Source organism: Rhineura floridana, chromosome 9, assembly GCF_030035675.1.
Source record: "Rhineura floridana isolate rRhiFlo1 chromosome 9, rRhiFlo1.hap2, whole genome shotgun sequence".
Classification (NCBI taxonomy): Eukaryota; Metazoa; Chordata; class Lepidosauria; order Squamata; family Rhineuridae; genus Rhineura; species Rhineura floridana.
In genome coordinates this window covers 109175367-109192233 of record NC_084488.1, presented here as the reverse complement: position 1 = coordinate 109192233, position 16867 = coordinate 109175367, and the positions used below count along the sequence as shown (strand labels likewise).

The window sequence follows — 16867 nt, the reverse complement described above, 5'->3', positions numbered from 1 at the left end:
AATGAACTATAATAACTTTTACTAATGTCTGTCATGGTAAAGACAACAACTAGATGATCAATCCATTTCAGTCTGGTTGTGTCAATAAAATATTTCTGTTGCAGAACCATTTTGAATTCAATATTTGTATAGCTTATCCAAGACTAGACGCTGTAGCAAAATATTAACCAGAAGTTTCAATCATTGTTTTCCACTGCGTCATCTCATTAGACAGATACCTTCCAAAGAGCAGAGGAACACACACCCATTTCAGTACTTTCACTCTTCCCCCGGATCTTCTAAAGCTGCTTTAGGTAAAATAATCTTATTATATTCACTCCAGCAAAAGTTAATTGGAAAGATTGCCCCAAGAGGCTACTGACATTTCAAATCGGCATTAACAAAGTTGTCTGAAACTTGATGTCTTGACAATAGTTTAGTGGCTCTATTTGTAATGTCAAACTGGACTCTGTAATCTTAATCTAGGCTATTTTAGCACGCAAGCTGCTTTCATGTAAGGTGGCCAGATGCAAAAAGAGAATAAGGTCTCCCGCACCTTTGCTACTGGTGTAGACAAAGGGTCATTTCAACAGGGGTAGTTTGCATGACTTAGCTTTTCAGATACAACAGATACATGAAAGTAAGGTGGTCAGATGCAAAATAAGAGGGGGATCCTAATAGCTGTGTAAGGTATGGAAATTCCCTCTTTACCACAGCTACTTAAGGTGCAGGCACCCTGCCTTCTTTTGCATTAGCCATCCCACCTTCACATGTTTGTTATACCTGGAGCTAAGTAATGTTGGCTTTTACAGTGCTGTAAGCTCATAGTGGCTTTCCTGTAAATATGTTTTGTAAAGAATAGACATCTAATAGAGATGCAGTTGAATTTCCAGATGCTGGAGGATTGTGTAGCTAATACTAGACTTGAAGTCTTAAATCATTGTGTTACGCTAACAACAATTCATCCATCAGTAACTGGCTCTGAATAGAATTACTGATATAAGAACCAGGTGTTTATAAAAGCATGGATGATCCTCTCCCATGTTCTGTTAACTACTTAACTGCTTATTTTCAGTGCGTTTTTAATGGAGATTAGGAAACCAGATTTGGTTGCACTTAAGTGTCTTACTTTATTGCAGAATTTTTAAAAAAATCTTTAAATATATTAGAAACCAGACACTGACTAGGGAGGCAGACATTCAGACCTTTGGACAATAAGGGAGTCAAAGGTGCACTAAAGGAGATTGCAGAAAAGCTGACTGAATGCTTTGTCTTCCTTGTGGAAGAGGTAGGACAGCTTCCTGCACCCCCAAATGTGGGGAGTGGTAAAGGAGAGTGTCTCCAGAATGCTTGGGGATTGTTCAAAACCACAATAATCGACACTCAGGTAGAATGTGCTCATAGTTCTTTATTTCTTTGCATTGGCTGCGTGTATTTCTTTTGCCACCTAGTTGAACCCCGTTCTGTGCAGGAAATCTGGAGCTAGAGCAGCCCTTGAGATACAGAAAAGATTATCATTTTCTGAAGGCAGCCTGCATGCCTCTGATATGCTTCCAGCAGAGTTTTTAGACATGTTTTTAAATATGTTTTTGTTTTTAAAGTGTTTTTTTTAAAAAGACTTTTTAGTAATTTATCCCTTGTTGTTTGCCACCCTTGGTTCCCTTTGGGAGGAAGGGCGGGACAGAAATGTAAATAAATAAACAAATCATGCTGGCATCCTCTTGGCTCTTGCCCTCAGGTCCCATTTAAGGGCTTCCTATAAGCATTGGGTTGACTGCTATGAAAACAGGATGCTGGACTAGATGCGCCTGATCCAGCAGGGCTCTGCTTACATTTCTGTTGTGCTCGAATACTTCTGATCCATCAAAGGACAACAATATGAACGCGCACAGACACAAAAACCATCGCTAGACAGACATGAGAAACCTGTGCAAGACAGCAAGTGTAACATTAACCTCTACAATATGATTTTTTTTAAAAAAGATTCTGAAGTCTGCATTATCTCAGCCTGAGAGGTGGAGGAAGAACTTTATCAGTAGCCTTTTATATTCTTGAAATCTGTGGCATGTAGAAGGACTACCAGAAAATGACTGTATTTTGTGTGCTTTAAGGGAAGGTAGATGAAGAAGGGAGAAACAGGAATTTCACAGATTTCCACAGCAATTAGATCTATAAAATATTGTTGCCTGTTCTTGACAATCTTTGTCACCGTTCAAAGATCCCCCCCCTTCAGGAATATGTATGCTATGTTATAGGCATTCCCAGGGTTTCCATTTCTTTCACCCCAGTGCCTTATCACAAATCTCTGTTGAACCTATCCCAAGTGAAAAGTAGTTTGCTGCCTACCCTGAGAGACTGTTTTTAAAAAGCCAAAGCTCTATAGCAGGGATAGCCAACATAGCGCCTGTCAGACGTTGCTGGACTACAACTCCCATCATCCCTGACCGCTGGCTGGCGCTGATGGGAGCTGGAGTCCAGAAGCATCTGGAGAACACCCCATTGGCTGCCCCTGCTCTATAGGAAGGGTTTCTTCTTCTTCTTCATTATCATCATCATCATCTTAACTCTTTGAGATTTTTATGTTTAAAACTTTAATATTTTGGAACAGGCCTAGACATCATGGGTGATATTGTGTGTTAGTCAGTGTAGTGGTTAAGGTGCTGGACTATGATCTGGGAGACCAGGGTTCAAATCCCCACACAGCCATGAAGCTCACTGAGTGACCTTGGACCAGTCACTGCCTCTCAGCCTCAGAGGGAGGCAATGGTAAACTCCCTCTGAATACCGCTTACCATGAAAGCCCTATTCAGAGGGCCACCCATAAGTCGGAGTTGACTTGAAGGCAGTCCATTTCATTTCATTTCATTTCCAGTTTTTGAATGTTCATTTGATTCTTAGATGTTTGCTTTGTCATACATTAACATTCTCACATGCACACAGATAGTGCACAAAAGGTTCAAAGGCTCTTTTGATAGACAATCCCATATATCTGTGGTGGAGAACCTATGGCCCTCCAGATGTTGTTGAACTACAGCTCCCATCATCCTTGGCCATTGGCCCTGCTTGTTGGGGCTGATGAGAACTGTAGTTTAGCAACATCTGGAGGGCCAAAGGCTTCCCCCACCTGCTGTACATGTGATTCAGAAAAGCCTCATAGAGAAAAATGGAGCTTACTCACAGGTATAAGTGTGCACAGAATTGCAGACTCGGTGTTATTTATACATTTCATTGTTTCATGATAGTATATTGCCTACCTCATGAAGGTTTTTTGCTTTTTGCTAATTAGTACAAGTACTTGGGTGACCTCTAGTGGCCATGGAATGCTATAAACCACACAAACATAAAATATACAATTGACTTGAATATAGTGGGCAAACCACTTTAAGAGGAGCAACAAATAAAATCGAAACTGTGCACAATCTTCTTTTAAAATGACCTATTTTAAAGCCAGTTTTTGTTAACATGTATTTACCAGTGAATACAAAAAATGTGGCAATATGGATTATTCCTGCTCAGTGTTCAAACCTGTCAGCCACCAATACCCTCTTCCAAAATATTCTGTTTCTCCTGCCCCCTGGTTCATTATCTCCACCCCCACCCCAGTCAAGGCAGCATTCCATGCCCATTCAGTATGCTAAGTCCTCTTTGGGCTGTTTTTCTCTAAAATATTTTTTGAATTCTTGCAAACCTTGGGGTTCCCTGAAGCCTTCTTTCTGTGCATGGATGGTGGTGTATTGGTTGCATAAAAGAGCCATTCAGAGAATGAATGCAGTGTTTATAGGATTTAACTTGGAATACACTCCATTCTGAAATAGAGCAAGCAGAATGAAAACCTTCATTCATACTATTCAATATGAATATTTCATGCTGTATATGTACCATCTCCCATCTTTAGCCACAGATCCTCAGAGACGCGGCTGACCACCTGAATGCAGTTTGCAAACCACAGGTGGTCCATAGACCACAGTTTGGGAGCCCTTACCTTAGACCATAGTTTAAACAAAACACTTAAACCTCCTTGTAATCAGAGAGATTTATTTTTATTTATTTTATTTATTTATTTAAAAAAATTTCTATCCCGCTCTCTTTCCAAAGAAATTCAGAGCGGCATAACAGAGTAATTATAAACAATTAATATCCAATAACAAAGTAAAACAGTATCTCACAATTTAAAAGCTAGAGAGAATAAAAAGGTTTTAAGCTGCTGATGAAAAATTAAGAGGGAAGAAGACAGACGTATTTCTTGCGGTAAATTGTTCCATAGAGTAGGGGCAATTACAGAAAATGTCTTATTTCTAACAATGGACAGATGAATTTGGGAAAAAGGAGGAATAGTAAGGGCCGGATCTAAGGCAGATCTCAAAGGCCGAGGGGGTTCATACAAAGAGATCCAATTGGATAAATAGGAAGGGCCCAGACCATGTAGTGCTTTAAAAGTTAAAGTTAGTATTTTAAAATGTATTCGATATAAAACAGGCAGCCAGTGAAGTTGTTGGAGGAGCAGAGTGGTGTGTGCTTGCCAGTTTGCTCCTGTTATCATTAGAACCGCTGCTCTTTGCACCAATTTAAGTTGTTGCAGTATTCTTTGGGGGAGCCCAGTATAAAGAGAATTACAATAATCAAGTCGAGAAGTGACCAATGCATGGGTCACTTTAGCTAAATTAGCAGTCTCCAGGAATGGACGGAGTTGACGAACCAGTTTTAATTGGGCGAAGGCACTTCTAGAGACTGCCGAGATCTGTGCTTCCAAAGTCAAGGCGGAGTCCAGCAGAACACCCAAGCTCCGGACTTGAGACTTTAGTGGCAAGGTAATTCCGTCCAAAATTGGGTGATTTTCATTTGCTAAATCAGGTTTACGACTAACTAAAAGTACTTCAGTTTTATTCGGATTTAATTTCAATTTATTGAGACGCATCCAGGACATCACTGCGGACAAACAAGAATTTAAAGGTTGAATAGCCTCTTTAAGATCGGGAGGAAAAGAAAAATAAAGTTGGGTATCGTCCGCATATTGATGGAAGGTGACTCCAAACTTACGTATAATCTCTCCAAGAGGTTTCATATATATATTAAATAGAAGTGGTGATAGTACTGAACCCTGAGGGACTCCATATTGCAGAGGCCAAGGATCAGAATGGAAGTTTCCCAGGCGAACTCTCTGAGATCTGCCTTCCAGGAAGGAGCGTAGCCACTGCAAAGCAGTGCCTCGTATTCCCATCCCTGAGAGGCGATCAAGGAGGATAGTATGATCAATGGTGTCAAAGGCCGCCGATAAGTCAAGAAGGATCAATAGAGAAACATTCCCTTTATCTAGCTCTATTCGGAGGTCATCGACTAAGGCAACCAGGGCCGTTTCAGTCCCAAATCCAGGTCTAAAACCGGATTGAAGAGGGTCAAAGTAGTTGTTATCATTTACGAAGTATTGAAGTTGATTAAAAATGACTCGTTCAATGATTTTACTCAAGAACGGTAAGTTGGAGACTGGACGGAAATTATCAAATTTAGAAGGGTTTAAAGAATATTTTTTTAAGAGAGGTACAACCGTAGCTTCTTTTAGACAGTTGGGGAGACAGCCTTGTTGGAGGGAGGCATTAATTATCACACAAATCCAGTTGGTCAGGTCCTTCCTAGATTGTTTTATAAGCCAGGATGGGCAAGGGTCAAGAGGACAGGTGGTAGGTCTCATCCCACTCAGTAGTTTGTTAATATCGTTTGGGTATATAGGTCGGAAGGAGTCTAATATAGTTGGTAAGTAGATAGTGTCAGAAGGAACAACCTGCAAATCTGTAACAGGATTAGAGTCTAATGTGGAGCGAATCTGTGTAACCTTGTTATGAAAAAAGGCAGCGAAATCTTGGCATCGTGTCTGGGAGTGGTCAATAGTGTTCTCGCAACGTTTCGGGTTTAAAAGAGAGTTAACAATCCGATAAAGTTCTTTAGGTTGATTGTCAGCAGAAGCAATAGCAGCAGAATAAAAAGTTCTTTGAGCTAAGCGTCTGGCTGCTATATAGGTCTTTAAGTAGTTTTTTGCACAGGTCAGTTAGGGCCCGAGATTTACGCCAACGGCGTTCCAATCTCCTAAAAGTGTGTTTCATTGTTAACAATTCTTTAGTAAACCAGGGAGATGATCTATCTCGAGAGCGGGTAAAAGGACGAAGGGGGGCAATAATATCAATTATTTTAATCATCGAGTCATTCCATGAGTTAACTAGAGTTTCAATTGAGTCCTCACTCTTCGGGTCAGGAAACTCTTTAAGCTTCACTATAAAAATAGCTGGTTCTAAGAGCCTTTTTGGGCGGATCAATTTGGTGGTTTTCTCACTCACAGGTAGAGAACATGAGATTAATAAATTAAATTTAATCAGGTAATGATCAGTCCAGGATAGAGGGGTAATTAAGATGTTATTTATTCCTGAAATTTTTGAATTATCAGCGTAAAATATGAGATCCAAAGTATGACCTGCCACATGGGTAGGGGTTAGAATCCGTTGGTATAGGCCCAAAGTAGTCATACTAGTTAAAAAATTCTGGGCTGCTCCAGAAGAAGGAGATTCAGCGTGAATATTGAAGTCACCTAGTACTAACAATCGAGGGGACTCCAATATCATTTCTGAAATCAAATTGGATAACTCAGGTAAGGAAATTGAAGTAGCGTGGGGGGCACAGTAAATTAGAAGGATGGTTACATTGTTCTTAGATCCTACTTTTAAACAAATGGCTTCAAATTCTATGGATTGTTGGAGAGGATGTCTAAATAAAGGAATATTTTCTCGGTATACTATAGCCACTCCACCTCCTCGGTTATTGAGTCTGGCTTGATGGAATGTAGCAAATCCAAGGGGGCTAAGATTGATGAGGTTTGTCCCCCCATGTTCGTCTAGCCACGTCTCAGTAATGCATGCGAGGTCGACTTTTTCGTCTAAGATGAAATCCTGAATAATATCTGACTTGTTATTAACTGATCTAGCATTCAAAAGTAAAAACAAAAAGTCAGAAGGAATATTTTTTAAATGGGATTGATTATTCTGTGCAGAGGAACAAGAAGGGGTAAGCAGGTAACGGTTTACTATGGATTTCCTAGGGTATTGGGAGAAACGATTCTTACCGTGTCTTGCCCCACTTACAATAACTGGGATGGGGCAATTTAGAGTAGTTCCATTTGGGAAAACTGAATTTACAAGTAAAGTAGAGGATGTTAGCTCAGATTGCAATAAAGGTCAGGTTAAGGAAGTATTTAATTGGTGTAATGTTGTATCTAGCGGAAGGGGATCAGTATACAAATCACCCTTGGACTGTTCAGAAAAGAGAACAGAGGGAGAACAAAAGTTATTACTGGGGCTGCAAACAGTCTCTATATTTGGTAAGCAAGAGGATTTCACATTCAGTAAGGTCTTAAGAAGGGAGTGTAAATCCTCAATAATCTCCTGTTGAGTGTCTTTAGAGAAATTAGGGAAACTAATCACTAATTCATGAACCTTATCCCCAGAAAGTGGAGATAACAGGTTTTGTAATTCTTCTGAATTGGGGGTTTTTAATGGTAATTGAGTAGTTGTCAAAGTAGTAACAGGCGATTGTGACATATCAGAACTAGTGAGTGCAATGTTAGGAGGACTAGACATATCTTTTAACTTTTTAGGGTCCACTGATTGAGGAGAGGGTATAGGAAGAGAAGGATGTTCTTGGGTAGATTCGCTTAAAGTTGGCATTAAAATGTCGTTGAGCATACCCTCCAGAGAAAAGACTACGCTGTATAAGAATACACCTTTAGTAGCTATGAAAAGTTTATTAACAGTGCCTGGCTTGTAGTACAGCAAGCTACACCATCTGTTTTTTTAAACTATTTTCAAAAAGCTCACCAACAACTGGACGTAATTATGCTCCATGAACATGTAAGCCTTGTGCATCTGGTGCCTTCATTGTAACTTCCACCATTATGCTGAAGACACACCTCTTTACCCAAGCCTTAAGGACATACGAACAACCTGCTGGATCAGGTCACCTAATTCAGCATCCTGTTCTCAGTGACCAACCAGATACGCATGGGAAGCCAGCAAGCAGGACCTGAGCACAAGAGCACTCTCCCTTCCAGCGGCTTCCAGCAACTGGTTTTCAGAAGCATGCTGCCTCTGACTTTGGTGGCAGAGCACATCCATCATGGCTAGCAGCCGCTGATAGCCTTATCCTCCGTGCATTTGTCTAATCTTCTTTTAAAGCCATCCAAGCTGGTGGCCATCACTGCCCTCAATTGAGGCAAATTTAGGACCCACTCTATTTTTCTGATATAAATTGTTTTAACTGACCTTAACAGTGTATTGCATTATAGTACAATTTTTATATTATTGTAACCTACCATGGTGAAGGGCAGGTAAGAAATCATATAAATTGTGCTTATGATTTGATGGGATTTGATTTGAAATTTGATACAAATGTAAGCTACTAAAATTCTCCATCTGCTCCTCAATGAAGATTCTTTGTTGTGCAGCTACAAAAGACACCTTGGACAGTAGTACCCAGTTGAGTAGTTCCATCAGCACAAGGATTTCCATTTGCGCAACGTTAGTTACCCCTCTCCTGACCTCCCAAATCTGCTCGAGGGTTGGCAGAAATCTCAGAATAGATTTAGGGGGCATAAAGGAAGAGGGAAACTTCTGTTGCTCAGTCAGACGCCCTTGCAGAAACAAAACTAGTTCATTGGATAGCGCTCCTCAAGTTGTGCTTTTTGCCCCACTTTTGTACACTTCCATTATTTTGTGCTGCTGGTTTTATATGACAGGGAAGGTTATGCTTTGGATCTTGTTTACCAAAAAGAATTGGAGACATTTTAAATAAAATACTAAAAGGCATTTATCATTACACAGTCATGAATGCCTACTAAACAAAAGCATTTTCCATCGTCCCAGGTTCTCAGTATCTGGCTTTGCTGCTCTGCTGTTTATTTTTATGGTACTTGCAGTTTTGTGTGTTTTGAATTATAAGCTGCTGTCTCTAGACTGAAAATTGGGATAGAAATCTATGAATAGACACAGACCAAGTGAAAACAAGGAAATCATTCAGTATTATTTCAAAATAGCCTATACTTGGCTCACCAGCTTATTTTCCAGAAAACATTAAGAGGTATCTCAACTGATTTGCTATACAAGACCATGACTGGCATAATTCATATGAAGTATGAGTGAAAGGAAAATTTTATCCTAGACAGATGGATTTTAATCAGAAACACAGTGATACTGTAATTTCTACACTTCAAGTTCAAGTGGATGATGTGAAAAATGTCATGACTCAAAATATTGAAAAGGTTCTGGAAAGAGAGGAACGTCTGAGCGAACTGGCTGATCGAAGTGATGATCTCGAAACAGCGGTAATTCTACATTTATTTACTGCATGCAAAATATTCATTAGTAGAACAGCTTTAGAGTGGCTCTTTAATTTAGGGATCAGCATCAGGCAGGCTGATCTGCAGGGAAGCCATGTCACCTGTTTTCCAACCATGTGACAACAGGTGTAAAGATAGTACCAGCCAGCAGGCTACTCTGGGGGGCCACTATCAGTTGCTTTTCTGAGAAAAGGTTTTAGTGGTTAGGGCCTTCAGTATTCAACATGCTATTCATGCTAATTAAGCAGCTTCAACTACGCTAAATATCAAGACAAGAAATATCTTAGGCCTATTTTGTGATTCTGCCCCCACCTGTATCACTCATTCAACCTGACATGAGGCTAACAGCACGATCCTAACCATGTCTACTCAGAAGCCCAATTTAATTCAATGGAACTTACTCACAAGTTTACGGGTTAGGATTCAGGACTGCAGATTGTGCGATATAATACAGTTCTTTGAAAAACAATGCAAGCTGATGGATGAAATCCAAACACCCTAATTAACGGTTGTGGGGCAGTATGTAAATTGAGCAAAACAGCTTCCACATTCTAAGTCGTTTCATCTGTTTCATGTGCCCTAATTATTAACTTGCTCGTTTCTCGTTTGCTTTCAGGCTCATGGTTTCCAAAAAACTACTACAAAGATTTCAAGGAAGATGTGGTGGAAAAACACTAAAATGATCATAATTATTGTTAGCATTCTCCTTATCATTGTTGTTTTCATCATTCTTCTAGCCACAGGCGTTATCCCAACATAAGGAGCTTTTAAGCAGTACAAAGCACTGGCATTCTGAAAAAAATAGTTCCAGATTAAAATGCAAATATTTATGTTCACTATTTTTATATAAATAAATGCAACTAACAGCCACAAATTGCTTTCATCTACTGCTTGCCTTCAGGTGGCAACAAGGCCGGGATGGGGAATCTGTGACCCTCCAGGTGTTGCTGGACTACAACCCTCATCATCCCCAACCTATCATTGCCTATGCTGGCTAGGGTGGATGGGAGTTAATGATCCAGCAAGATCTGGAAGGTCACGTTTCCCACCCCTGCCATGAAGGAATGAGCTGTTTTCCCCCACCCCATTTTTATGTTTCATATTATAGAAAGTAACAGGGCGATTTACTTAATTAGAACCCTCAGACAAAACTCTTGAGCAGAATTCCCAATCTGCCATTCATGTGTCCAACCTCAAGAGCATTCCTATTGAAAGGAACTTGTTTTCCCCCAAATATGACTAGAAATGGGTGCTGGAGTATCAAGTTCTAACCCAACTTGTTGCATCTACTTCCTATTTTGCATCTGTATATGACCACATTCTACAAATATTGACATTTCTTTTAAGATTTGTTTTCAAACCAATACCAAGTAGAAAAGTTCTTTAATAAAGGGGGAAGTCATGCTGCAAAACAGCAGTACGCTTCTAGCAGTATGCTTCTTAAATCAGCATGTACTGCCCAATCCTTTTGGCTTATTGATTCACTCACTACAGTTCAGTTTCCTCCTTCCGGGAGGAAGGGTGGGATATAAATTAAATAAATAAATACATTTCTTGTTAATTGGCACTAGCCTCGCAAATAAACCCATCAAGCCCCAGCACAGGTGTGTCAACTCACTTCTTTAGTCTCTCTAGCTGAAAACCGGCAAATGTGGCCAGTCCATCTAGAATTACACCCAGACACATATACTCGCGTGTATGTAGCGCCAACCTTTTAAGAAATTGAGGAAGGAGCAGTGAGAAAAAGACTGAGGCTTGCTGCCAGCCACTGACAACAGAATGTACCTGGCCCCTGAAGAAGCATCTCTTTAGAGCCATGAGAACAACTGTCGAGATGAATGGATTGTGTATATAAACCACAGCAGCAGAGCGATTTCATTATTTCACAGCAGACTGTCAGGACCCTTGACAGGACCCTTAACTACCAGTCATATAAGTACAAAATTAATGAAGTGCTAAACATTCATAAGTGTTGTCTTACTCCATTCAGCTGCTCAACTGATTATAGAAAAAATTCTGTCCAACAGTGATATTGAAGTAACAATCATACCACAAACTTAAAATCAAAGAATGTAGATACCTATATACCATCTGCCAATATTTGTATTACATGGCTGTTTTCAGAACTCACACTTTGTTGGGCAACTCACACTGTTATAAAAGCTGGCAGAATGTATCATCTCCAATATTGTGTGAAGTTTACTTTGTAAAAATGTGTTTCTAGCACTCAGGGGATAGAGGAAAAGAGAACCTGTAGTTGTACTGGATCCTAACCAAGAGCCAGTAAGCAGCGTCAATTCAGAAAGGCTATCTGCAATACTGAAATTATCTTGTGTTTAGGATAACTGACTCATACATGATACAGATATGTACTACCAAGTATAATGTAAGCCAGTTTTCATTGCCAAATACCTCACGCATAACATCTCTTTACAAATAATCAACACATACACTTAGTGTCTGGTGTCCACATGGAATGAGAGCCAGTGTGGTGTAGTGGTTAAGATGTTGGACTATGACCTGGGAGACCAGGGTTCGAATCCCCACACAGCCATGAAGCTCACTGGGTGACCTTGGGCCAGTCACTGCCTCTCAGCCTCAGAGGGAGGCAATGGTAAACCCCCTCTGAATACCACTTACCATGAAAACCCTATTCATAGGGTCGCCATAAGTCAGAATCGACTTGAAGGCAGACCATTTCCATTTTTTTTCATCCACATGGAACAGGAATACATTTTTGTAATCTGGAAACAACTGTAAAGTATTTAATACAGTGATCAGATTTCTAGTTTTCAAGGCTAGACAAGAGTAGTACAAGCTGCTGCTGTTATAGGCATCTTGTAGTTGCTGAGCCTTAAATGATGTTCCTAGAAAGCAAGGTGCAAGATGCATCTTAAACCTGTCTAATGGCCCATGCATTTAATCTTTCCTAACTTTGACTACCAGAATCCAAATTAAAAAATCTGGAAGTGTTATATTTTGTTATAGGACTGTGTCTGTGATTAACTGCCCACCACCAATATGTACAGCTGCAGATGTCCCCTCTTATAGTTACTAGGTGGTGGTATTTTTCATTTATTTTTATTATTACTATTACTAAATAAATAAATAAATAATAATAATAATAACAATAATATAATAATACATCTATTACTCATCCTTCACCCAAAGGTCCCAGGGTGGGTGGCAATCTAAAAATACAGCATTAAAACAATTGAAAAACAACCTAAAATCACAAAATTGGGTAGGTCCTAAAAATATACATCTCAGGTGTCAAAGGCTCAGGCAAAGGCCATATGTGTAAACCTGTACAATGAAGTTGCCAGGTGCACCCTCAGTGGGATGGGGGTTCCACATCTTAGGGGCCACCACAGAGAATGCTCTTTCCTGGGCCACCACCTTGAGCTTCTGAGGCTGGCAGAATTACCAAAAGGGCCCCCTCTGCTGCTCTCAACATCCAAGAGGGTTTGTAGGGAAGGAGGCAGTCTTTCAGATATTTGGGGCCTAAGTGGTTTAGGGCTTTAAACTGGTATGAGCACCTTATTAAGTCTGGAAACTGGCAACCAATGTTAATGTTTTTTATTGTTGTAAACCGCCCAGAGAACGTCGGCTATGAGGCGGTATACAAATGCAATAAACGAACAAACACGGCTGTTTTAAACCAGCTAGAACTAGAAAAATGCACTCCTAGCCACTGAAGCTGCCTGAACCTCCAGTGACAGTGTTGCATCCAGGAGTATCACCCAAGCTGCAGACCTGCTCTTCAGAACAGGCCATCTCCCCACCTCCCAGACATGAGAACTCTGGATGTACAACACGGCTTTTTTCCAGGATTTAGCCTCAACTTATTGGCCCACATCCAGCCCATATTGATGCATACTGATGACACCTCACTACAAATCTCCTGATGACAGCACCCAGCAACTACAAATAGATGTTAAATAGCATGGAGGACAAGATGGAATCCTGACCACCACCACAGGACAGCCTCCATGGTGCCAAATAGCAGCCTCCCATTACTACTATTTGGAAGTGGCCCTGGAGGCATGAATGGAACTACTGAAGCCCAGTGCCAAAACCCCCACCTCCCTGAGATGTTCCAAAAGGATACCAAGAGATCAAGAACAAGCTGGGTCATGCTCCCCCTATCTCTCTCCCAACAGACGTTATCAACCAGGGTGACCAAGGCAGTTTCAGTGCCATGGCCAAGCCTGAAGCCAAACTGGAATGGATCCTACTAATCAGCTTCATCCACGTATGCTTGAAGCTGGACTGCTACCACCTTCTCAAGCACCTTGCCCAAAAAAGGGATATTTGCCATTGGGCGATAGTTGTTTAAGACAATTGGGTCCAGGGAGGTCTTCTTGAGGATGGCACCTCCCCCTCCTCCAGTGAAGCATTAATCATGCCCTTGACCCACCTAGTCAACCCTCTATGGCTAGCTTGATGAAGGCAAGAGTCAAGGGGGCAGATGGTCAGCCACAATTCTTCAAACAGCTTGTCCACATCCTCAGGCAGCGATAATTGAAACTGATCCAATAGATAGAACAGACAGTGCTCTGGACATCTCACAGATGGTGGCATAGTGGGCGGACGTGTTAACTCGGAGCTCCACGAACCGAATTTATAATAGCCAACCCACCGCCTTTACATCTTCTTAAGTGAGTGCGTAATTTAGTTTACACCCCCCTTTTTTTTCGATGAGGCTTGTCCACCTTATCGTGGAGTGGGAGCAAGAGTGGTGGCACCGAAGGAGCACTGTGGAGGCGACCGGGTCGTTCGGCTTGCCTTTGTTTTGGGTGCCGAAGGCCGCGGAGAGCATCGGCCTGCCGTCAGTGGTGAGAGCACTGAGGAAGGCGGCCGAGCTCGGGGTGTTGCGTGCGGAGGATATAGAGAGCCTGGACCCAGCGGTGGTGAGAGCACCGCGGAAGGAGACCAGGCTCGGGGCGCAGAAGACACCGCACAGAGTGGCACGGGAGGAACGGGATGGCCGGGGTGTGGAGAACAACGCGGGCGCCCGAGTGAACGTCCAGGGGCTGCAGAACAACCCGGCAGTGGTGAGAGCACTGACGAGGTCGGCTAAGTTTTCGGTGTGGCCAGGTGCAGATTGGCGCTGAGTAACGGCGGCGGGAGAGCACCACACGGAGCGGCTGAGTGTGAAGGGCCGTGGGAAACACCCTGGCCCAGCGGTGGTGAGAGCACCGCGGGAGGAGGCCAGGTTGTCTGTGCAGCCCAGTTGCCGGCGGCGGCAGTGGTGGCGGCAGGAGAACGCTGCGGAGAGTTAGAACGCCACAAGGAGTAATCAGAGCGTGGGTGCGACTCGGAGCAGCGGGAGAACGCCGTGGAGAATGATCAGGGACTGGATGTGATTTGTTTCCCTGTCCCCCCCCCCTTTTTTTTCCGGAATATGGTTTATATTGGGGGCGGTAAATATAACGGCGCTTTACAACATTTAGCGGCTGGCAGTTTTTATTACTTAATTGGGGGATTGGCCGCCATTTTATAAGTGGTCAGATTGTATCTGTTTAGGTGTGAATGAGTGTGTGAGTGTGTGTGTATGTGTGTTTTTTATCATGTGCCTGGGAAAGAGAACTTTGCACCGAGTGGGGAGACTTGCGGGAGCCCCAATTAGCGTAGTGACGGATAGCAGGAGGTATGGTGGTGGGAGAAGGACATGCCAGGTAAGGGGAACTCGGCCCAATTAGTGGCTGTGCCCTGTTCCGGTCCTTCTCACATCCACAGGGTTGCTGGATGTCCTCTCAGCCAGCTCTCGGATCTCCAAGTACTGCTTTTAAATGCCAGATCGGTACATAATAAAACCTCCCTTGTCCATGATTTAATTGTGGAGGAGGGGGCCGGTCTGGCATGTATAACCGAGACTTGGGTGGGTGAGCAGGGAGGAGTTACTCTCTCCCAGCTCTGCCCACCTGGGTATATGGTTCAGCACTATGGTAGATCCGAGGGCCGGGGAGGTGGGGTTGCTGTGGTCTATAGGAGTTCTTTCTCTCTCATCAAGCATCCTGTCCATGTGACTACTGGTCTGGAGTGTCTTCACCTTGTCTTGGGCCATAGGGACAGACTGGGAATTTTGTTGGTGTACCGCCCACCCTGCTGCCCAACAGCTTCCCTAACTGAGCTGACAGAACTGGTCTCGGAGGCATTGTTGAGATCCCCTAGACTATTGGTACTGGGGGATGTCAATATCCACACCGAGGCTGCTTTATCAGGGGCGGCTCAGGACTTCATGGCCTCCATGACAACCATGGGGCTGTCCCAATTTGTTACAGGCCCAACACATGTGTCGGGACATACTCTAGATCTGATTTTTGCCACTGGACATGGAGAAGGTGATCTGGAGCTGGGGAATTTTTCATCTATTCCTTTGTCATGGACAGATCACCGCTTGTTGAAGTTTAGACTCACAGTGGCCTTTCCCCTCTGTAAGGGTGGGGGACCCATTAAGTTGGTCCGCCCCCGGAGACTGATGGATCCTGAAGGTTTTCAAAAGGCTCTGGGGATTTTTCCGGCTGAGAAGACTGGCGCTCCTGTCGAGGCCCTGGTCGAACTGTGGAACACGGAAATGACCCGGCCCGTTGACACGATCGCTCCTGCGCGCCCCCTCCTATGTAGAGCTCATACAGCTCCGTGGTATACCCCGGAGCTGAGAGTGATGAAACAAGAGAGGAGGCGGCTTGAGTGCAGATGGAGACGAACTCCTGACGGATGCAATCTTGCACTGGTGAGGGCCTTCACTAAGCGGTACTCAGAAGCAGTGAGAGCAGCAAAGAAGCGATATTTTGCTGCTACTATCAAGTCATCTCTCTGCCGCCCGGCAGAGCTTTTTAAGGTTGTCCGAGGGCTATTACATTCTGGTCCTCGGGACATTATAGAGTCATCGGAAGCTGGCTGCAATGAGTTTGCTAGGCACTTCCAGGACAAGATCTTATGCATCCGCCAGGACTTAGACTCCAATATTACAGCAGTTGAACCTAATGAGGCATCCAGAACACAGTCTTGTCCTCATTTATTGGATGAGTTCCAATTGGTGCAGCTTGAGGAAGTTGACAAGGTGCTTGGACTGGTGCGTGCGACCACTTCTGCTCTGGATCCTTGCCCCTCTTGGCTGGTAAAATCTAGCAGGGATGGAACAGCCGGCTGGGCCAGGGAAGTGATAAATGCCTCCTTACGAGAGGGAGTGGTCCCCAGCTGCCTGAAAGAGGCGGCTGTTAGACCACTTCTAAAGAAGTCTTCCTTGGATCCAGAAAACCTAAATAACTATAGGCCGGTAGAGAATGTTCCATTCCTGGGCAAGGTCTTAGAGCGGGTGGTTGCTAACCAGCTCCAGACATTCTTGGATGAAACCGATTATCTAGATCCATTTCAATCCGATTTCAGGCCTGGTTTTGGTACTGAGACAGCCTTGGTTGCCCTGTATGATGACCTATGTCAGGAGAGGGACAGGGGGAGTGTAACCCTGTTGATTCTCCTTGATCTCTCAGCTGCTTTTGATACCAT

At 43.0% G+C, this 16867-nt stretch overlaps 1 long non-coding RNA gene across 1 annotated transcript; it reads left to right on the top strand.

Moving 5' to 3' along the window:
• Positions 1 to 217: 217 nt before the first annotated feature.
• Positions 218 to 11538, top strand: LOC133363781 (uncharacterized). Its single transcript, XR_009757762.1, has 3 exons — positions 218 to 293; positions 9175 to 9337; positions 9969 to 11538. It is a non-coding gene; the product is annotated as an uncharacterized LOC133363781 (long non-coding RNA).
• The last annotated feature ends 5329 nt before the right edge of the window (positions 11539 to 16867 follow it).